This window comes from Habropoda laboriosa, unplaced genomic scaffold, assembly GCF_001263275.1.
Source record: "Habropoda laboriosa isolate 0110345459 unplaced genomic scaffold, ASM126327v1 scaffold5, whole genome shotgun sequence".
Classification (NCBI taxonomy): Eukaryota; Metazoa; Arthropoda; class Insecta; order Hymenoptera; family Apidae; genus Habropoda; species Habropoda laboriosa.
This window is the reverse complement of record NW_017100161.1, coordinates 12249-36434: the sequence shown is the minus strand read 5'-3', so window position 1 is coordinate 36434 and position 24186 is coordinate 12249. Positions and strand designations below refer to the sequence as shown.

The following is a 24186-nucleotide window of genomic DNA, read 5'->3' as shown; positions in this document are numbered from 1 at the left end:
GCTATCGTGAAAAATCTGTCAGATGAGCAAGAAAAGTTCGTCTGCGATCGATCCGGAAGTGTCACGAAACGGAGATATTATCGCGTTCTCCAACTTGTCCCTCGAGATTGCCCGCCGACCGATCACCCAGAGAATCCTCTCGCGATCTATTTCGAATTAGACACGTTTTCCAGGAAACTGTAACGAGGATTCACCGGTGAAGTAGAATCTGTGGCGATAGGAAAGGTTTCTTCTCGTCCAGTTCGCTTTCTTTCCTCCCGCAAAAGTGGGCAGTAAATACCCAGAGCAGATGTCCTGAAATTCGTCAGAATAATTGCAAGCAGAAACTGTCTGATTTACCGCGAAAAACGAGAATCACAATTACAATATCGAACGTATCCGGCAAGAAACGTACTCCGGCACATTTTCTGGTACAGTCTGGTTAAAATCAATTAGCCACTCAAGGTTGCCTTTCCCCTTACTTACGAACAACTGACCCGCAGGAATTCAAAAAAGAGAGCGTACATACGTATGCACGTAGAATATACCTACAGGTTCCCCTAAAAAAAGGTGCAGGAACGAACTAAACATGAATCATATAAGAAAACTGTAGCACAGGGGTCACCAATGACGTAATTGCTGCCAGACAAACGTCCTCGAGCGCCGATACAGTGGTCCACTGACTTTCTTCAACCTGAAATATCTCAGCTACTTTAGACGCTAATTGTTTACCGAGACATCCACCAGCTGACCTTGATTTTTAAACAACATCGCGTATTTTATCAGCAAGTGTATCAACGGAACTTTACATCCTGGATCGCGACAGAAACGAACGAGGACAATTTGTAAACCGATACCGATCACTCCCGTTGCTAAATCGAAAGAATCTCAACAGGTGATCGATAAGACTGGACAGAGAGAAGCTAAAAACGGTCGCGATCCAGCGATCGCTCGTAAATCGTCGTGAGAAACACTCGCATAATTCACGTTCGTTACGTTTTAATCGAGCCAAACTGACCAACGTTAAGTCGTAAACGTCCGTCCCGCTAGACGAGAACATCTAAATTGCACTTTTAACAGGCACCGGTTGGTTACCTCTCTCAGTCTTATCAGCTGGATCGATCGAGCTCCTCCGTTTACCGAGCTCGGCGTTAATTAACGGTCGATTCTCTCGCGGGCTCGATCGAGCCCGTTCAATTATCGCGAGAACGATCTTCCGAAAGCTTCGAATACGGAATCACTCGTTAACTTTCTAAGTTACACAATAAATATCGTTCGCATTCCTCTCGGCGAAATTGAAACGTGCATATTTTTTTTCCTTCGAAGAGATGTATGTACGTGTGTGTTACGTTAGTGGAGCTAGTTTGTGACGTTACGAAAACGGTTCGAGGAGCCAGCCATTCGGGCGAGGAAATTGCTGGCGAATCACGAACGATGCGGACTGTTATAATGTCAAGAGCAACAGAACGGTGCAGAGGTACACACTGGTCATGTGCGTATATACATGTAATACATCTCCACGTTGATCCGGGTATTTTCGGACACGATTGAACGTTCGACGTGGACGAATACGGTTTCGGTGCAAGTGAGGGACACTCGTGACGAAATTACTCCACGATCTGCGTTACGTTCTGTCGTTGGCGCCAGTTTTTCCGGGGGACTGTGTGTTATCGAGAGATTTCGGGTTGCAAGTCTGTAGTACCTTCTTTGGTTCTGTGATGGCCGGGCTGTGCCTGAATTTTTTGGAAACTGAGGGCAGGTTTTGCCTGAATTTCTCGAAACTGAGGGCAGGTATTGGAGTGACATCGGAGCAATTAAAGATCGACGCTAGGTAGAAAAGAAAGTTTGTTAAGACTGACGGAATGTGACGTGCGGATGACGATAGAGGGAATGATTGGAGGATGGAAAAACAGGGATAACTTTGGGTTACGACTGTGTAGGAGAGTTGGAAGGTGAAGTGTTGAGTAATGGTGAACGTTGGTGATTAGTTGTGCATACAGATAAGACTGAGAAAGAAAATACTTGAGGGTGTAACAGTTCGAATATACGCTCAAAAAAGACCCAAAGGCAATCCTTTAGCAGAGAATTAATCCCACTGTGCGACACGATCTTTGGATATCATTGGAAAAATCCTGCTTACAATCATGGAAATAATTGACAATATTCGGTTATTTAAACGACCAATTCAACTTGCATAAATTACTAAAATAAATTCTCATTATATGTAAAATACTTATAATTTTAATACCAATTAAAGTGCCACTTTTCGCCATACAAACTACACAAAGAGAGCTGCGGTGAAGTTAAATACTCCCAACAAATATGCTCGCTTAAATCTGAATTTTAACAGAGTTAACTTCATCCCTCTTTATCACGTGTTACAAATCACAGAAACAAATGAATTACCCACGTTTCACCACTGTATCCTATCTAACTTTTCTCATAACTTCCCTTTATCATTCCACGTTGCATCCAACCTTAATTTTCGCTCAATTAGCAACACGTGGATCCCCGAAACGCTGTTCGCGTAACACTGGTGTTGTATCGCCGAGAGACAACGATCTTGCATAATGTTTCACCAGCGTTGACCAACTATAATCGCGGCAATTCTTTCACCTGGCCCAAACACTCGCGCCGCTGCGCTTAAAAATTTCAGTCGACGCGCTAAAAATACAAAAAGACACCGGTATATCCGTAGTATCGATGCACGCATTACGATCGTTGTCGGATCGTGATAATCCGTTGGAACGATTAGAATCGCGCATACCAAAGGGTATAATACGAGCGTGCGCGTCTGAATCAGTTGGCCCATTCAGTGGCAATGACCGACGGAGCCTGCAGGCAGCCGGCGAGCCAGAAATTGACAATAAACGTCCATTCACGTAATAACAATGGTGCAATGATGGCCGTGTGTGCGATATGTAAATGTCACGCCAGTGACAACAATCACCGACACTGATCCGCGCCGAATCGAACGTCGACAATTTACGTTTCGAGATCGTTAATTTAACGAATATTTAACGCGGTGTCTGTTCAGAGAAGATTTTCTTTTAATTAGGGGAAGTACCTCGGTTCTGCGGTTACTTCGTGAAATCGTGTGCAATTACCTGGTTGCAATTGCTTTCAGCTGGAAAATGAAGTGGAACGTTTGGACAATACTTATGTAAATGATTAATTGAACGTTCACCTTGCCCGTGTTTGTAGGTTTACTTTGCTTCTGGAATAATGCCTTTGGATTGAAAATTTAGGATTTTTTCATTTTCTTTTAGAAGAATGAAATTTGGGGGAAACGAAAGGAATCGTTGCAAGGTCCTACAGAATTAATCTCAAATCAATAAAATAATTGACAGAATTGCACATTTGGTCTAAATGGACAAGAAAATGAATAAAAATAAAATGAAAATTTCGTACGCTGAATAGAAGACGGCACATTAATTAACCCTTCGACGGTCTAATAAAATTACGAATTACGGTAAAAGAAATTTACATTTCCCCGTATTTTTTGAATAATTACGTCGGGTATGAAGAAACAATAAAATTTCGTCTCTTTTTAACCCAAGAGTCGCTCTTGAGTTAAACAGTTAAATATTTCACGCTTTGCCCCAGTCTCACACGGGATAAACTGTCGAAGGGTTAACCGAGTAAAACATAAAATCGTGTCACAAAAATGAGAAATGCAATTCTCGTACCTTCCAATCTAACCAAAAAATATGAAATTAATCAAAGAAATTTACTGCGAAGCACTGATCCAGTCAGAATCGACGCGTCGCTCAGCTACTCGAAAGGGTTAAGTTGAACCAGTTAATTGCGCTCGCCTATCAACCCCATTCTCCCGCAAACGCGAGTTCCATCCATCACGCTCGCATGCAAATAAATTTGTCACAATTTCCCCCGTTATCGCGAGTATTCCAAGAACCACTAAACCGACGCGAAGGTGTACGTACGTCAGAACGACGTTAAACTGCTTCCTGTCCACTGGTTGACAGTTTCTTCGTTCAAACAGTGGACGTTATCAATCTCCCGTCGGAACAATGTAGCGAACACCTGTTGTCATTTCCCACGTCCCGACGATTCGTCAAGCCCCACAGAACGAAACGCGAGTTGGTGGGGAAAACTTAACGAGCAACCTTCGAATTTCGATGCTTTTGTCCGACCTGGTGAATGATAGAAGCCGGTGGTTCTGTATCTAGCACCGCTATCGACGTCTAATTTGCACCACCTCTGACGTGCTCTTCTTATCGCGACAGATAAACAGCGCTGATTATCGCCGCTCGTAACATCGTGCAATGCGAACTCTAATTTCGATGGAAATTTCGCGCAGTTTTTCGGTTTGAAGAATCTGGCTTCACGGTGTGTCGTTCTGGGTTTAATTCGAATCTAAGGCGTGTTTAACGGGCACGGTAATGAAAGTGTGCGAAAATTTCGCCAGATTCTGGATTTAATTCGCGAACGATTTAGAGCACGTTTAAAGCGACCGGTGATGGAATATCTTGCAATCACACGAGATGGAAATTACGTTTCGAAATTTCGTTTTAAGAGTGTATCTGACGTTCGCGAAGGTTTTGCAGAAAAATCAGAGCACGAATATTTATATCAAAAGATTAGAGAAGAACTGGAGAAAAAGAAAGAGAATTGGAGTACGATCGGTGTCTAATACTTGAAAACATATTTTCTCAAAAAATTCAAGAATTTGCAAATTTAATTTTTGAAAAAATCTCAAGCGCGTTTAATCTTCGTAAAAAGATGCAGAATAACAGTACGACAAATTTCTTAATTACCCGAAAGTAAACATAGTTTAGCCGAAAGGCGGGATAAATGAAATTTTTACCATTGATTTAAAGCTTGATAGATTAATTAGTAGCCAGCGTTCTCTCTGTTTGAGGTCTAATAGTTAGTGTCAATAGTGCTGGTGTACAGAGATGTAAAAGGTGTGAATAAGGTGTGCTCGCTATCTAACAGTTTGAGCAGCTGCGCTCTACGAACCACGTGTCTGACTTCGATAAATTCGAAGTAGATAAGGGATTGATTTATCGATTAAATTAACAAAGTACAATTAAAAAGTCGAAACAATTGTAAACAGCCTAGCGGAGCAGGTAACAACGTTCAACTATATTTAAATATCACAAGTGACTCTTCTGTACCAAGAAGATATTCTGCGCTAATGGTGAAAATGTAGCTATGATTAATGCCAGAAATACAATGCTAATATTATCAATATCAACGCTGGCTTGATCAGCGAGCAGAAGATGAATTGATATTACGGTATTGTATTACCAATATTACAATCAGCTTCATCAAGTATCTGAGGATCCACTGACACAGTGGGGCCACTACTGTAGTATCAGTTTAGTATTACAGGTTGCTTTATCACGCATTGTCATTGGCCATATTTACGGTTCGATATTCACGTTGAACATTTGCCGAAGATTGTCGTGTAAGAGCACGATATAGTCTTAGAAAATAGATAAGATGTACGGGATTGTAAGAAATTGATAAATTCCAAGTGAATGGAGGTGAAACTTAAAGCACAAAATTTCGAAGAATTTTGCTGTGGGAGAAATCACTTCTACTTCTTTATCAAAAACAAACTTTGACACTTTACAAGCTTTATTAAAAAACAAAAATTAATATTGAACACGGTAAAAATATATTTTGGTAAAATTCAAGTCACTCAAGTTTTGAACTAAGCATCGTAAGTTCTTCGTACTTATACCGTTTGTCGCATTTTAAGCACATTTTCAACCTCGTATCGCGACAATAAAAATTCTCCCATAAAAGGCGCCGAACAAACAAAAAACCAATATTGATAAGACTGTTTTTTCCCGAAGAAATAACGATACTTTTACTTCGCCGGTAAAAATTTCCAATAAAAAAACAGAAGCTACATATCGATAAGAACATGTTTCTGAAAGGAATGAAAAGAAACGTCTGGGGACACACGGAGGAACCGTAACGGAGTTAAGCGGTTCTAAAAGATCAAAGGATTGACGCAACAATGGCGTCAAGCTTCCCGATTATCGTCCACCATTTGGTCCAAGAACAGGCTTCCTATTTCCCCTGTTTCACCTCGAACGCACCCCAACCCCTTCAGCCTTCAACCCTACGCGACAAGCAGGCGCCCTGAGCAACGTTAGCACGAGGGCAACAGATCTGGGTTAATCGGTTGCCAGGCAACAATTTTCCCCCTCTCTCGTCTCTCCCACGCGTCATCTGAAAACCGACGACGCAGGGTCGTTCCTTACTGAATAGGGAAATAACCCATAGTGGTCCCCATGGACGCTCGACTCGGATGTCGTCTCGATTTGAAATCAATTAGAAGGATGAAGGGACGATCGACCGCCACGCGATTCGGTTCGCGTGCGAACCGACGCGACGCGGCCAATTTCGAGGGATCGGGATCTGTGACGTCTGAAATAAGGCAACGGGGAGACTGGAGGCTGTGAAGAACTCGGGAGTAGGGTGGAATTTAACGATGATGGAAATTGTTGCACCGGAGTAGGTCTTTTGGGGACGTTGGAAAAGTGATTTTTAGGGATTTTTGGGAAGGGGAGGTTAGTTTTTGGGATTTATCGCGGTGGGGGTGCAGAGTTTTCCAGAGAAATGGAGAGCAATTTTGGAGATTTTGAGAGTAGGATGAGGAGAGTTTGTTGTTTACTGGAATTTGAGAGTGATTTGGGGGATTTAAAGATGATTATGAGAGTGATTTTGGAGACCTTGAGAGTAAGATGAGCAAAATGTATCGTTTACTGAAATTTAATTCAAGAATGACTGAAAAATTGTTACGAAATCTCCAAAGAACGATTACAAAAATCTCCAAAACATTTAGAAATGACTTTTCCGAGCTCGAAATGAAAATAACAAGCGTTCGTCCAGGTACTACTTCAGAAGCGGCTTCAATTTAGCCTAATGAGAGGAAAAAAGTATTTAGGTCGTTTATAGGCTAAGCAGATCTTTCGTCAAAGGGAATTTACCTAGAAAACCGTGGCATCGGGGAATTATTATGGATTGTTGCAGAGAAAGTTTCACTCGTAATACAGTTTGACGCAGCTTCGCTTGCCATTTCACGAAACACACGGACAACCATCAAATTATACTTTCTTCTCTGCTACAATTTCTCTTCCGAATTATACTCGGCTAATGAGAATTGTACAAGTGCAATTAATTATCATTACCATGTTTCTACGCGGACTTTATTTGCTACCAGCGAGTTTATTGATAATGCCTCGACATGAATAGAATTCTCAGAGAACTATTTTTACGATGCCTCGAGATAAACTGTTTTTAAATAATATTTTATCACCGTGTTATCTACGAAACTTCTGTCTTTCTTCCCCTGAAACTATCAACGAAAACAACACCGTCGACGTTTTATACTTCACCCTTTATTTTCACACAAGTAAATTCCAAGTAACACCTGTTTTTTCTTCTTCCCAACGATCAACACGTCGTTTTCACAGCTCGTAACAATCTGTCAGACGTAATCGCGTGCAAATCAGAACACACACGAATCCTTGATGCATCGAGGTGACATTATTTACGACAGTGTTATCTCCTGCGATCCGTGTTTTTGATAAATCGAGCAACACAAAGTTTAAACGACGTATCGCTGTGCATTATTACATCATTAGCATTCATAGCTATTCTATAATTATTCCGACAGCTTCGTTGAAATTCACACTTGAACGCTTTCAAGTCCAACGTTGGAAAGTTTCCACCGGTTAGCACTTTCCGCTCACCTAACTCGATCCAAGTGCAAGGAGCCTGCATAAACCATTTGGAATTCCCGCTTACAACCCTCTCCAATCCGTACCAACACGTTTCAACTATAGAATCGACCTCTATCCCCCGCCGCGTCGGTAAGTTCATTATATCCACTTTATCCCGTTTAAATCCGTAGTCAAACCCCATTTTACCTCTCGCCAACTGAATTACCCCGCACACGTATGTAGAAACCATTGATGTATCTATGTATGTATAATTGTTAGGCTAGCTGAAAGAATCTCTATTTAATTTCTCAGAATTTCCACACTTCCCCGCACAAGTGATGTAAAATGGAAATTCGAGGTGGTAGAAGTAGAATAGCGGAGATTAGAGTTACTCGGAGTGGGACAACGAGATCCGAAGCTTATGAGAGGAGGGATATTTGCGAATCGGAGATTTTTAGAGCGGGATAATGGAAGCTGCGGATGATCGGGGCGAAGTATGGGAGATTAGAGGAAACTGAGGTTTCTGTTCTGAGGGAAATAGCGCATGCTTAACCTTTGTCGCGGTGCAAGCTTCGGTATTAAAGATTTTAATTCTGAAAATGTGCAGAAATTGGGGATCCAGAGCGATTTTACTACACTTTCAATGGAAGATAAAGAAATGTTAAAGAAAACACAGAAATGGATACTTTCAGTTCCAAGGAAAATAGTTAACTTAACCCTTGCCGTGGCTCAAGCTTCAATATTCCAAATTTCCGACATAAATCTTTATTTCGAAAACGTGTATCGACGTGAAAATGTCCAAAAAATTGGAAACCAGAGCGATTTTACTATACTTTCACCGGAAGAAAGAAAATAGAGAAATGGACACCGAAGGTGAGATATTTGTACAAAATTCCGCTTAAATTCAGCGATCGCTGTAGCAAAGATTCGCAAACAGGATCAACAGTGATCGCTGCACCGGTCTCGAAAGGGTTAAATCCGTACGAAAGCAAGTCACAGCGGCCCGAATGGCACAACACCAGTTGCAACTGATCGAGACAGCTGATACGAAGGCACCGTAGCTCCAGATCAATGTCACACCGCGAACAATCGTTACTCCGTAGGCAGAAAACCGGCGCCCATTTCACCTGCGTGGGTGCAACGCGAGATGCAGCCGTGTCATTAGCCTGTCAGGGGCGGTTCTCTCATTTCATTTGGCTTCGATGATCGAGATCAATTTGCTCCGGCTGTTGTCTGAGTGTGGCACGAGGTCGGGACACGTGAACCGAGCCCACCGCCAATGGACATATTTCGATTTACGATCGAGAAACATTGTTGCAACGCGTGGTCGCCGATGAGAGAGAGAAACCGGACGAGATTTTATATTCGCAGGAAGTGGACAGGCGCGATGTTGCAATTGTTTGATGGCCTCTTAGATTAGGATCGATGTGAGGTCTCCGTTTGAACCGCTTCTGCTTACGTAGAGTCTAGAAAATTGTGGAAGATTGTGAGAATGTGTTTAGCCCCTAACGCTCGTATTTTTCTCAACCTGATGTGCCAAAAGTGATCAATTTTATTTTTCAGGCGTATAGAAATAAGTTTGGCATATATTTATAATTCTGTGACTTAGATTTTTGCAGTGGAATAGAAAGGACAGCGTAACGCGAAGAGTGAAAGAAGATAATTAGACAAAATTGCAATTTTCAGTGTTGAAGGGTTAATACACTTTGCGTGGTTGCTGATGGAAACACTTGTGTGGCTCTTTGCTGAGACAGTTTGGGGCTGCTAGCCTACTGCAAAGTAACCGAAGCTACTTTTCTCAGCAGTTTGAAAAATATATAAAATTAGAGCCTTCTTTTTTCGTTAACTTAGCTATTCAGTGGACCTGCATGAAATTTTTCTTAAGTGTTCTCATCATAATTTTAATTTTAACCATAATCCCAATTTTACTCGTACATTTTAAGCAGCAGCTACATTTCACCACTCGATTGAAATTGCCGCGGGAGATCTAAATAATCAAGCATCTCCGCGATAACAGAATTACTCAATTCGCCCTTCAACATTACCAAGATCGATCGCGAAAGAAGCTCGAGACACGCTTTAAAAGACACCATGGCTGAAAGGAGTACAGAAAGTAATCTCGCCAAGTGCGTAAGCAAAGGAAGATCTTCCATATGCTAAGGACATATTTCGACATATCCTTCCGTCATTATGGATCGCGTGGGTCGAAGTTCAAAGTTCCTCCACGCTAAGCCTTTGACCTTATCAACCAGTTAAGTATGATCGTCGTTGCTCCACCCTCGCTATATACCTTGTGTTTGGTCTGAAACTTTTATTATCTACGTACACGTCCATTCCGGTTAACTATTTCCCGTGCAACTTTTATCTCTCTCTCTCTCGGTAGGCGATAAATCAAAGAATATGAGGAGGGGCTAGTGTGGGCGTCGTGTTCGCGTCTTTTACGACTACTCTTTTGCGCCGTATAAATTTCTACCACTGCGATTCGCCAAAGCGTTTTACTTAACCTTATTTATTATTCTGGTCGATAACTTTATTGGAACGGGTCGAGCAACGCGAGCAAGACCCTCGATAAGCGATCCTTCGGACACTCGATAAGTGCAACATTACTGCACCGGTTATGACACCGTGTTATACACGTGGAAGGTAACGCTGCAGAAATGAAATAAGAGGCTTGAAATAGAGTTGGAGTAGGTGTAGCTAGATCTGGAGAACAAACGAGAGGAATAATTCGAAATCGTTGTTACGCCGATAGCAGAATTCGTGTGAAAGTTTCGGAGGCTCGTGTTATAGCGGGAAAGTTCGAAATTAGGCGGCGCTTTGTGTCTATAATTAAAGGTGCCGTGTGAAATGTTTCACCTGTTGCTGCCGAGTTTTATTACTTTTCAAATTGAATTTTAGTTTGGAGGGAAAGTGTTACTGACAAATATCGCTGGATTTTTAAACGACATAGTGAAAAATTAGAGTACAGCAATGTTCGTGAATTCTTAGAGAAAATGGTAAAAAATATAGTCCCTTTCTGTTCGTAACCCAATAACGTCTGCTAAACGGAAAGAAAAGATCAAGGATGAAATTCGATGGAAAATGAATTCGTTCCAGGAATAGAGCGGTAATCCACGAAAATCCCACGCGTTTCATGAATATTTCAGTGAAAGGGCAAAGGAACGTGATGGTTCGGTTAATAAAATTTCGTACGACGTGTTTGGTCTCTGGAAATCTCCACTGGCATCGCTCGAACGACGCTCGATTATTCATTGTCCGATAAGCCATTGCTCCAGATAAGCTAATGGAAAAAAAATCAAACAGGAGACAGAGAGAGGGAAGCTCATTTAACATGTTCCCGTGTTGTGTGAAAAATACGACGTTTGGCGGAACTTTAAAACGAAGGTAAAAAGTCAAATTAGGATACTGTCAATCGTAAATGAAATTCTTATCGCTCGTCAATGGTTCTCGTAACCTACAATTCAGACGAGGAGCACAGTTGACCCTCAAAATTACGAGTTTATCAATGCTTCAATCTATGATCCCAATACAGTAAATTCTCTACAAGTGTCAGTCAGTTTGGATTCTACAAGTGTCAGTATAGATGGTCCTACGCCTATGTTATCTCACTCGCTGTCAGTCAAGCGTGTAACGCTACACCACACGGTTTCTTTTACGAGATTTCACGGCTTGACAATTCATAATAGAAAAATATAATTTCTTTAATTTTACTTTTCTTCATCTGAAATTTTTTTTAACATGTTGGTGAGATTTTTCTGATGAAAATGAGATCAAACACGATATAATTTGAAAAACATTCACTTATTAACACGTTCACTGTCTGGCGTGACATTAAAAAACGTAAAATTAAAAAAGTTGGTATTTAAATCGCTTGGTTGCCTCGACTCACGTTTCACCTTATCTTTTATTCGCTGTCCTTGGCTACGTTCGGCAAACTACAAAGGCGGGCGCGAGGCTCGAGAACGTAGTCCCTGACTCTACAAGTGTCAGGTTTAGCTTCCTTGCGGACTGACACTTGTGGAGAATTTACTGTATATCGCTTCCGCCGACTATACATGGCTCGGAATGTGTTAATTTAATGTTTCTTCTTTCTTCTAATTCAAGCGAAGAGCACAGTTGATCCTCAAAATCAAGAACGTATTAATGCTTCAATCTATGACCTGAGTATATCGCTTCGACTGACTGTACCATCAATTATACATGGCATAAAATGTGTTAATTTAATGTTTCTTTTTATTTCTATTTTTCTTTTCTTGTAACTATCAATAGTCTTGTTTCTACACTACTCTATACAAACTTAAAATCACAATCTTTCAATGCTTCAATACATCGCTTCCACCGACTGTACCATCGGTAGGTACTGCAACTTCCACAAAATATATCAATTTAATGCTTCTTTTCATTTCCATTTATTTTGCTTTTTTTGCACCTATCAATATTTCATTTCCTGTCCACATTATTCTCCACACGAACAGCTCCACGCCCACGCAAACAAATAAATAAACAAATATGTAAAATAAAACGTGATTCACGACGAGCGTGCAGTAACAAATTACACGGCCGGTGATACGGCCGGCAAATCGTTCAAAGAACTAAGGTTAATCGGCGAGCATCCGCGTCGGGTGTTCCGACATTGAGCGTATTGTTGGCCACCGATATCCTTGTTTGCGATCCCGTCGACGGTGGTCACGCATAGGCCGCGCTTCCGCGCGCTTTTCAACTCTCCAGGCCGCGTGTGTATATCGTCCTGTCGCCGCGCGAGCAAACACGCGCCGCGGGGATTTTCGCCTCGACGCGGTAAAAAATATTTGCCGAGATACGTGATTGCAGCCGCGGGGGACGTGAGATAAATCGTACGTTTTGATAAGATTCGCGGTGTTGTTGAACAGGTAGCCGGAAAGTTTGCGAGGACAACAAGTGCTCGATTGTATTTGGCCGAGAGGAGTATATTTTTATTGTTCAGGGAACAATGGTAGCTTATTTTTTAAGTCTGTTTTGTTCTTCGGTGTGGAATATTCAAATTTTTATGAGAAGTCTTACGTTTTTATTTTATTTTCTTAGGTCTTGCGATAAGAAATTTCGAATTTTCTTTAGGGAGGAATGAAAATTGTAAGGATAGATTTTTCAACAGTAACTTACCAAGGATTGTGTGAATTTTAAGATGACACGAAAAAAATCAGAAGATCTAAATCAGAACTAATATCTCTGTGTGAAATATTTTATGGTCTTGTTACGTTACTATTACACGTTATTCATATTCCTATTTTCTTTCTGCATAAGCTTTCGAATAGTTTTCAATCTTCATCTTTTTCAAATAAGTCTTTCATTTTGTTCTACTATTGAATAGTAATGGACACAGTACTAATTAAAATGTGACGTTAATAGAAAGCACTGTGGCGTTGAATATTTACGATCTACAGAACTTTTCAACTATTTTCATTTTCCTAAGCTTTTGATCAATTTTCCATTCCATTTCGTATCTTCTCAGATGGACCTTTCGGTAACTATACCAACACCGTTATTCTAAAGGAATACAAGAATTGCTTTGATCATAGATAGAAGAAAACGGAACAAAGAAACTATTCTAAAGAGGCACAACAGTTTCCTCTGTCTCAAGTAGATAAAAAAAGAAAAAAATAGTCGTAGAAACATCTTAAAATTCGTCCAATCTTACCAATTAAAAATTCAACCAACATAAAGATTACCAATTTACCTCTAAAAATTCCCCCCAAAAAAAATAATCCAAAAAATCGAACATTTCACAATTCACACAATCAACGAGATCCTCGGCCAATATTTAGAGGCGAAACTCACCAGTTTACCGAATGATATTCGTTCGCGGGAACATTGACACAAGATGTTTGCCTGGCAAACAGGACTAATGCAAGTCAAACAGAAATCCGCCACGAAGAATCGCGGAGAACGAACGAAATTCGCGATAATTACGGCCTCGACGGTCAACCTTTTCCTTCATTTTCCCTATCGCTATTATAGAACACACTCTATTTTTTTCAACGTAGTTCGTTCGTTTCACGAGAGAAAGCAAGATTGGCACGTGTACGGTTACACGAACGAGCATAGATAAGCCAGTATGGAAAAGAATCGGCGAAAAAACAAGCGTGAAATCTTAATCACCGTGTCTAAGTCACAGTTTTACTGGCCGATTTTTTCGACGTCCAACGATTTTGCCGATCTGAATCGCGAGACATTTGATCGACGAATGACTACGAGCTATCTGGCATTAAGCCACGACCTTTGAACGACTAAATAGGAACATTCCTTGATTCGATCGCGTTTCAAGAGACCAACAGAGAGCAACGAGACGCGAAGAACGATTTTTTCACAAATTAATAATTATTTCAAATATCGAATTCACACTTCACTTATTGTCTGAATTATTTTTAGGCAACGTTAGGTATTTTTGGTAACGCTGTATTTACCTTGATATTTGTCAGTACAGGAGATTGTTGACAAAGTGATAGCACCTCGATATGAATCGAATTCTCCGAGAATTATTATTTACGATTTAATCCTTTTACAGGCGAGATTATCTTACGTTTTTCGAGTCGTAAATCTACCTGTTCAGCGGATCGCCTGACATTTGATCTAAGAAAAACGGATGAAACAGAAAAATCCTTTTACAAATAGCTTCCGACGAACATATCTGAAGAAGCGTTTAAGAATACAGCGTGTGGCAAAAGTATCGGCAGAAAAATTGCGAATGAAAGACGGCTCGAAATGAATTGTCTATTGAAATCGTTCAAAGGTCTCGACAGAACTGCCGATAACGTCCACGCGATTCTCATCGTTGTGACCCGAAGGAACGAGCACGATAAGCGAAAGGAAAAGTTTAATCGACGTTCTCAATGAACAGACTATGTATTACGAGCGATACTCGAACTCTTTTGACCCTCGTTTACGACGAAGACAATATCGAGGACGTTGCGTATTTTCTTCTCTTCTCAGTTCGAAAACTACGACACACGAACGATCTCACGATTTCATTCTGGAGAGTATCTGTTTCCGAGATTACCGTTTCGCAGATAAATAAGCGAGAAAGTTTAATAAATACACGCACCTTGGAACGATTATCTTTTCATTTCTCTCGTGAAAACAATATGTACATACACTACCGGCAAAAAGTCTGGAATCACCGAGCATTGCAATTTACACAAAAATTTCCAGAAAAGAGTCAGCGACTTTGAGAATGTTTTATCGTTCGAATCAATTGATACGAGATAAATTGATAAATGTAGAATTGAGATAAACGTCAAATCTATCAAAAATTAGCAGCAGAGTTAATATCCAGACAAGATTCCAAACTTTTCTGAATTTCGTTCGGCGATTAAAAAGATCAAGATTAATCGACAGATCTATCGATCGCTCTTGAAAATAACTTAAACCAGCTATAAATACTTATTGTTACGCATCGAGAAAGATAGTCTTACGAGAGAATAATAAAAAAAATTCACAATCTCTGGGAGACCTACAAAGATAATTAACGAGATATTTTCGCTAAATACGAGAAACAGAGAAAGTGTCCCATTTTCAATAATGTCCAATTTTCATTTATCGCAGCCAAGAATCGTCACGGGAGACTTTCTCGTTTCTGCAAAATTTGCTCGGTCCGAGAATAGCCGAACAGACGCCGTGAATTGGTGTTAAAGAAAAATTCATGGCCAGCGAGAAGCTCAATTTCGCAAGAGGGAGAAGAGAAAAAGCGCAATTGGGTCGCGCGGAAGAAAAAGCGGACGCTGTTCTCGTCACAGAGACCGCGTTCTCAACCCTGGATCAAGAAAGGGTGCTAACCGGGCTTATTTTACACTCTTGCCAGAGAAGTCTATATTTAATCCCCGCTTCTGTCGCGAACCGTCTATTTATAAAATCGCGTTCCACGCGTGAACCTGCACCACCGATGGAAACTAGAAAGTGAAGGATCACAGTTAATCACGTTCTACGGAGTTACCCGTTTCGATGATTTGTATAATCAGACCCGGAGGAAAAACCTGTTGATAGTTCCGAGTCTCGATCGAGGCGATAAGAAGATTATTCCCGTTACTCCGGAGGTAATCTGTCGATAACGCAGTCCCGTTCGAATATCTTCGATGAGATATTTCTCTAATTATTGATCCTTGAAGAATTTATGTGAAATGGTAATTAGCAGGAATTTTTCTTGCGACGAATGGAACAAAAAAAAAAAAATTGAGTGTGGTTAAAAGTTGCATTGTAGATTACAAGGAAAGTGTGTTATCAGAATTGGTATCGAAACTGTGACGAAATCTTATGTAATTGCTCAGTGTTTAAACTTTGTCTCGTTGCACACGTTCGAGCCTCGATTATCTGGCAAATAACCAATATGTATAATATATAACAGTGTGCGTGTGTAATATCGGACACATTTGCTTAAATCTTCTGCTTTCGAGATTGGAGATAAGAAGTGTCGATCGATCGAAGTTTTTCAGAAACCGAGTATCTTTGTGTTATCGTCGAGGAATCTTGGAACAAACATTTCAACTTTCTCTAACCATCGAGATGAAATTGATGAAATTTCTTTGATTAATTATGTTAAATGTAAGCAAGTGTCTGTAGAGAAAGATCTGAAAATTCCAGCAACAGATGCTGTCTGCTGTTGACCGCGAAATCGCCGTCAGCTCACCAGCTCGCGATCTTATTTATAGCGGCTAGATATCACTGGCCGATTATTTGCGAGACACGTTTCAACGACGGCTACACGTGTCTGGTCGGCGAGCATTACCATCGATAAGCTCGGTAAGAAAATTCCGAAATCGACGTATCGTCGTGTGTGTCTCACGGACTAAAGATTCGAGGTTACGCTCTGCGTTTCGGTCACGCGAACGTTGGAGGAACAGGGAAAGTGGTATGTAACGTGTGAAGGTAATATTAGGTCACCTCGTAAGTTCGTGTCGAGCGCGAGAAATATTTGGACAAAGATCAAAGAAAATTCTACAGTGACGATATAGAGGTCTTCTAAAAAGAGAGAATAGAAAAATTTTGTGGAATGAGAAGGTGATTATGTTTTTCTTTTTTCGTCAAATTTAAATACTGACGTAAATTAGAAAATTCGACGCGAACTTATGGGAGGAGCCAATACGATCAATTTTACTTCAATTTTCTGCATATGTGAACGACAATTTTGTGAATGACGAGGTTTGTTGGGAATATTGGTCTAAATTAGAAAATTCGACACGAACTTATGGGAGGAGCCAATACGATCAATTTTATTTCAATTTTCTGCATATGTGAATGACAATTTTGTGAATGACGAGGTTTGTTGGGAATATTGGTCTAAATTAGAAAATTCGACACGAACTTATGGGAGGAGCCAATACGATCAATTTTACTTCAATTTTCCGCATATGTAAATGACCGTTTTGTGAATGAGAATTTTATGAACGATAAGGTTTTTTGGAAATATTGATCTAAATTAGAAAATTTGACACAAACTTATGGAATGACCTAATGGATCAATTTTATTTCAATTTTCTACATATACGAATGACAATTTTCGTATGAAAATTGGAAAAGCACGTGGTATTTAAATGCCTCCTTCAGCCCGTGACAGGTGCAAAAGTGTGAATTTATTAGGTAAACATATACGAACGAATCCACGTTGAAACTGAAAGGTTATTGCACCATTCTAGCAACAAGTGTCAGTCAACAGGCGAAGGAAGAAAGATAGAGAGAGGAAGAGGATCTCTTTTTCAGTCAGGGTCTTCGTTATCAGTGACACAGCTCTTACGTTTTCCTATCTAGCCAATCAGATTTGACACGACATTGTATCGTGCTCCCTGGAGGCAGGGAAATTCCCTATCTTTTTCAAGGGAACTCTACCATTGGATCTTGAGAATTTCGTGAGAAATTCTATTCTACCAAACGTTGGACTTATTATTTCGATACGTTGTAGATTGCAGGTCGATCAAGAGATACCTGGTATCTTGATCCTTTTGTCTTAGAAGAAGATAGTAAAAGATGACGAACGATAAGCTTCTGTTTCTAATTCGACATATACGTATACTTAGAATACAAGTCCTTCTTTTTTCCAAGTGAAAGTACGAAGATAGAATTAGAATTTTCAGAGTGTCAAGCTTGATAAGGAATATTTCATTTTCTTCTTTTTCATTAAAATTTGCTAAATGAAACTTGGCTGCTGTGAAAATTGAAAAAATGAAATTTTCCTTTAAATTAAAGTGAAATCTATTTTTAAGAGGAATATGCTTGATCGTGAAATTCAAGGAGCAGCCGGTTGTTCGATCGAGCGATCATTTCTCAGCCTTATTTTTCCCCGTCATTATCGTGTCAACGGAGCAAGAAGAATTTAGAGTGACCGTGATTAAAAAGCGAAAGACGGAGGCGAGCGCGTAAACAGAATTTTCGTCGAGAGATTATTTCTTGTTTACTCGGCTCACGTTTACGGGCCGCTTTGCAAACGTAATTACTAGGGGCGGTGCGATGTTTGCTTTTAATACAACGAACAACGCGTTCAAGCGGTCGTCGAAACGTTGCGAAAATATTCGTGTTTTCCGACAATCGTAAAACGGTGAATTTTTCTTTCTAAAAGAGGTGGCAGTGACAACATTTTTTGTTGTAGAAAGTTTGAAACGTGTGAAACACCGAAAAATTGATTTTAAGTAAGATTTATGTCAGAAAAGAGGCTAATGGGAGAATCTACAAATTCTATCTTACTTTATTTAAATTTTGCACGTACTCGTCAAATTTTTACGTTGAGACACTGTTTTCTTCAACCCTTAATATCGATACTGCCAAGAAACATATCATTTTTGCAGTTATTCACTAGGAAAAAATTCTTTAAAAATACTTTTGTCTTCTCTATTGAAAAATTACCAAGTGTTTATCCATTTTAGACAGAATAAATAAAAAAATTCCCTGCGCTACAAACGAACCTAGAAAATCACATCGGACCGTAAATAATTACCACTTAATAAATCTATGTAACAATTAATTTTCAGATTATTAGATTATTCCGAGGTTTCAAACGAAGCGAGCCTAACACAATAATCCTTGCATCGTTTTCTTTCCATCGATCGGTAAACAAGTCTACAGAGGTTTGTCCATTTCTGGATAGCCAGACAAACCTACTCCCGTGTTTCCGGGCACACTGTTTCCCTGCAATTAACCCCGATTACCTCTACCATGTTTTCCGCTGTAATCTACGTGGGACGAACCTGGTTGAAGGGATTAAAGGACAGTCGTCCCTTGCCAAATAAAAGGGCGAAAATGGGGAGGAATCGACACAGTGCCCTGGAACTTAGGGGTTCGATGTTTACGTTGGATTATGGACGATACTTTGGGGTGCAAAATTGGAACGTTGATTGGTGGAGATACGAAGATTGGTGGTTCGAAAATTCTAATACCGAAAATGGAAGAAATCCCCGAAGATCAAGACGATACTTCGATATTATTAAGAAATTGACTGTCGGGTGATTTTAACCCGAATTTTTAACCCGTTTCTTTAGTTTTTATCATTCGTTCAACGAGACTTCTTTTGATGTGTTCATTTGAATTTCTCGATAACAACTTTTTGCAGTTTAATTCGAGTATTTCTAGACCATAAAGGATTTAATTTACTGTATCACGTGTTACAAGGAAGTACGTAAATTTGAACAAAAAAGAGCTGGACACTTTGCATTTTATACATCTCGATTACAACTTACGTGAACTATTACACAAGTGTAGCATGAAATTTGCAAATTGCAAATATTTCAATATTAAACAAAAATTTCAAGAACCGATTAAAAGAAAAACAATACAAATTCCTATTAATAATTAGAATCAAGCTAAATGCACCGATAAAATCACAAAATTTAGCTGAATGTTTTTTAATAAAAAAAAAGAATCTTGCAGAATTCGAAGAGATTAAACTGAACTTCTTGCAACTGGCGAATTACATATCCCCCAGCCTCGCATTACGCTCAATTATCATGTTTATTCGAGCAACATGAACGCTCGACAATCAAATTATCCCGTATACCTATTTATTACCCGACACTGTCACCGATAACCGATTCGACAGGAATAAGAAGGTATCTGTTTAATTACGCTTGTTTTGCCGTAACTTTCTTGCGCTAACGCTCGAGTTCGCGCGCGAATCGAGCATCGCCGCGCTTATCGGTGAGCTAATTGTTGCGAGCACGGCCGTTTAATTAAACGACTCTTGCTCGCTCAACTTTCCCCTTCGTTTTTTCTCTTTTTCTTCTTCTTCCATCCACTGGCGGCGGGTTACGATAATTTATTTAACGAACGATTCGCCCCGGCCAGCCGTGGAACTGTCGTATCTGTGGCAATTTTTCACGTAACGGACTGTTTCGCGAGGTGAAGAAACTTCTGCCAGTTCTCGGTACGGTGGCGAAATAATTGCGAAAACTCGACCCTTGACTTTCTGTTTCTCCAGTTTCCACGTCGTCACGTTGCCTCGGATCGTAGAATTGGGGAGCGTGGGTTAGTTGAGGAGAGATTGATCGAGTGGACCAAGATTAATTGGAATAGGGGTGAGAGATTTAAATAGGGTCGAAGGGTAAATGGATTTCGGTGGGAATTGGAAGGGTCGTGTTTTTGGAAATTCCGAGTATTTCGAGGAGAAATGAAATCGACGGACTTTTGTCCGTTGACTGATAGCAATTTGCACGTTTGGAAAATTAAGATTTCATTATTTCGTATTTTTAAAAATAGCGGGTCACTATTTCAAAGATCACTTTTTAACGCAAATTCAAGAACGAATGTCATAACTGAGATTTTTAATAAAGTAGTATGTAATATTTTGCAAACGTACAAATTGAGAAATATTTGCTGATTAATTCTTACTCGTACTGTGGGCACTCTTCATCTTTCCACTTGTCACTTGCTCTTACCTGAAAATGACAATAAATATGTTTCATTGCAGAGATTACAAAGTTGCAAATATTATCAACGTAAAATGGTAAAAATTAGTGTACAGATCAATTGTAAAATCATTTTCTCATAGAACAGAGGGATGAACTAGGAATTGTTTTTCAAAGATCACCACTTTGAAAAGCGATACCAAGCCAAGGATTAAGTGCACTCCATCCTATACTTGGCTGTACAGTGTTCTTTGGACTCTGAAAATCTATACTGGATTACAGATAGTAGTATTAAAACATGAGCTACATTCGTTAAGTCATAGATTAAGACGAATTTAGAAATGATGTCATCTACAACACATCGTCAATTGCGATCTCCTTCTAAAAAGCAAAAAATTAACAAAATGCAATTTCGCCAAAATGCCAACCTAATGCAATATAAATAAATTCTCGAATTCTCTGCAACGGCAAATTCCCCGAATTTTTAATCGACAATTTCCTCCGCTTCTTTATCATATTTATCCATCCTAGATAGGAAAAATAAATGACCTCCAGCCGTGACGAAACAACGTTATCGTCAACATAATTCACAATCGTACCATTAGACGAGCAAGCTGAGTCATCAAAATTCGAGCATTCGAAATTAGGTTAGCCTTTCAAGCCACGGTTCACGCTTCCGGTGAGACAAGAAATCGCGATTTTTGTCCGAGGAGGAAAGGGGGACGAATAAGTCGAAAATCGTTGGAAGAAAAATTGTTGCTTTCGAGTTTTCTATACAGTACTGTATTTTCGATACACTTCATTATCGAGTTAAACGGCACACACGCGTTTACGTAAATCTTTGTGCCAGTTGTTTACCACGAAACGAAACACCGACCGGCTTAATTTCGGCTCGATTACGTGTGCTGAATAATCGAAATTAATGAAAATACGATTTCCTGGTCGGCCAGTCGATTATTGTCTGAAATGGTCAAACAACAGCTTCAGATATTCTTTCCAGCTTCGCTTCACCTCCTCTCTGTACGCGGTTATTTCGTTAATTAGCTGTTCGCTTGCATTCTTGCGTCTATCGGTGGGATTTATCGTGCCACCAAGTCAATGGGTTAATTTTGTAAGCAAACAGCTTCGATCTCTCTCTCTCTTTTCTCTGAGCGCTTGTTAAATTGAATTGGACGGAAATGCAAGAGAAATCGAATTAATTTCGTCAATCTTCGTCTGTAAATTTGGTTTCAGGAATTTCGTGTTTCTCTGAAAGTGCTAAGTGGATGAAATATTTAAAAAAGGATCAAAGAATGTTTGCAGAAATATAGTGACATTAATATTAAAGTTGATATTTCCAAGCTGAATCATTTTAGTCGCGTAGAAGCGATCTATCCACGATCTCCATCATTGTTTTATTTCTTCGAGAATTCTAAATAAAAATATAAGAAAAAAGAGTCGCAGAATGTTTGCAAAGATATAGCGAAATTATCACTGATACTTCAAAGCTGAATCATTTCAGTCGCACAAAAGCGATCTGTCCACGTTCTCGATCATTACTTTCACGATATTACGCAGAACTCGATAGCTAATCGTCGTCGTCGAATGAACAACGAACCGGAAGTATGTTGCATGCATTGTCACGCTCGTAAAGTGTATAGCTGCAAGTAAAACGAATAGATAGAAAGAAAAATACAGGAAAAGAGAGTAAATAAAAGCGTTTTACGAGGCAGAATTTTTAATTCGTTTATCCAGTACGAATGTGCAATCAGGATCGTTTCGAAGCTTTTTATCACTTAGCTCGATGCAGCAAACAAACGCTCCGCTGGTTGATTCAATGAAAAATATTTGTCGGTGCCTCTGATAGGCCGTTTTCGGATAAAAGCGGTTCATGAGACAATCGCGTGTGCCTTCTACTTCAGTCGAGAACGATCGACAATTATACACTGTGGAATTCTACTAGATCTCCATTGCGAAATTCTTCGAGTGCTGGTTAGGAAATTAAATCGAATTAAATTGATTATGAAATTATTTAAACGGACCTTTGGTTATGAAATTTAAACGGACCTTTGGTTATGAAATTTTCTCAACTTTAGCTTGCAACATGAAGTTGCTCCAATGGAAGCTTTGCGAATGAAATTTTTCAAGTTTGATTCTTAATTATAATACATGCGTAATTGAAGATTGGACATAAAAATGGCTTCAAGTGCCAAATTTGTATTTTAATTAACAAGACATTAAAATATTGAAATAAAGATGTTATATGTAAGTGTGAAAAATAAATTTCGATGCATTTTTGTAAGTGAAAAATTGTGATCTTGAAATTTTTATTATTTACACTTGCAGCCTTTTTTATACCAAATTTTTAATCGTTCCAGATTGATAGTTTTCAGTTGAACGTTTCAAGAGTTCCGTTTTGCCTTGAGCAGAAGTAAGGTGATGTTATCGAACGTGCTATAATTGTTCGTGGTAAATTTCATAAGGTAAAATTGAACGAGTGGACTTGATCTTTCGATGTAATTTCGTCAAGTACGTACTGCCTTGATCGTGCTTATTTTCAGGAATAAAGACAATATACGTAGTGCCTACAGCATGACTTGTTTAATACACTTCAAATCTGAGGCTGGTAAAACAGGCAGGTCCGGAAGTGTTATAAACATAGTCTTCCTTCCTCCGTCTATAAAATTGGTTACACAGCCCCGTGGAAAGTTAGCGACAGAATGTCAATAAATTTCAGCTACTTATAGTAACTAAATAAAGTTTGAACAAGATAGACTAAAATTGTTCTAGCACCGAAGAGGTTCGTTTTAATGAAATTGAATCTAATGTAAATCGAAGGGGTTAAATGTCAAACGCAATTCTTTCAGTGGTCAAATTCATCTCGATGGAATAACTGGACACATAGTGTCACAAAATACAAGAGAAGGAATTTATTTTAACGAAAATTCATTAACCTGAATGAAATCCAACAGAAATCGAAAGGGTCAAAGGTGAAAATCGAGATCGAAAGGGTTAAATTTCAAATACAATCCTTTCAGTGGTCAAATTCAAATTAGAGGGAATAACTGGACACATAGTGTCACAAAATACAAGAGAAGGAATTTATTTTAACGAAAATTCATTAACCTGAATGAAATCCAACAGAAATCGAAAGGGTCAAAGGTGAAAATCGAGATCGAAAGGGTTAAATTTCAAATACAATCCTTTCAGTGGTCAAATTCAAATTAGAGGGAATAACTGGACACAAAGCATCATAAAACAGAAGAGAACGATATACATTTTTCTAAAATTCGATTAACCTGAATGAAATCCAACAGAAATCGAAAGGGTCAAAGGTCAGAATGGAGATCGAAAGGGTTACATTTCACACATACAGAAGAGAACGATATTCATTTTTCTAAAATTCGATTAACCTGAATGAAATCCAATAGAAATCGAAAGGGTCAAAGGTGAAAATCGAGATCGAAAGGGTTACATTTCACACACAATTCTCCCAATCGTGAATTTCACCTGGATAAAATCGATTATCCGAGACGGAGGACTTTTTCCTTCGAACAATTTTCAGCTCCAGATTCGCAAACAAGGCAAGGATCAAACGAAAACAGTAGGGAAGAAAAAAAGAAAAAAAGAAACTGTCGTTGCGTGTATCGACTTATCGGTTCACC

At 39.4% G+C, this 24186-nt stretch overlaps 1 protein-coding gene across 1 annotated transcript in view; it reads right to left on the bottom strand.

Annotated features, from left to right (window-relative positions):
- LOC108577996 (protein FAM46C) overlaps nucleotides 1–20549 on the bottom strand; it is a 129067-nt gene extending 108518 nt beyond the window's left edge. The window contains exon 1 of the mRNA XM_017941275.1: nucleotides 20526–20549. The gene's annotated coding sequence lies outside the window, so the exon portion shown is untranslated. The remainder of the gene's footprint in view (nucleotides 1–20525) is intronic.
- Nucleotides 20550–24186: the final 3637 nt, after the last annotated feature.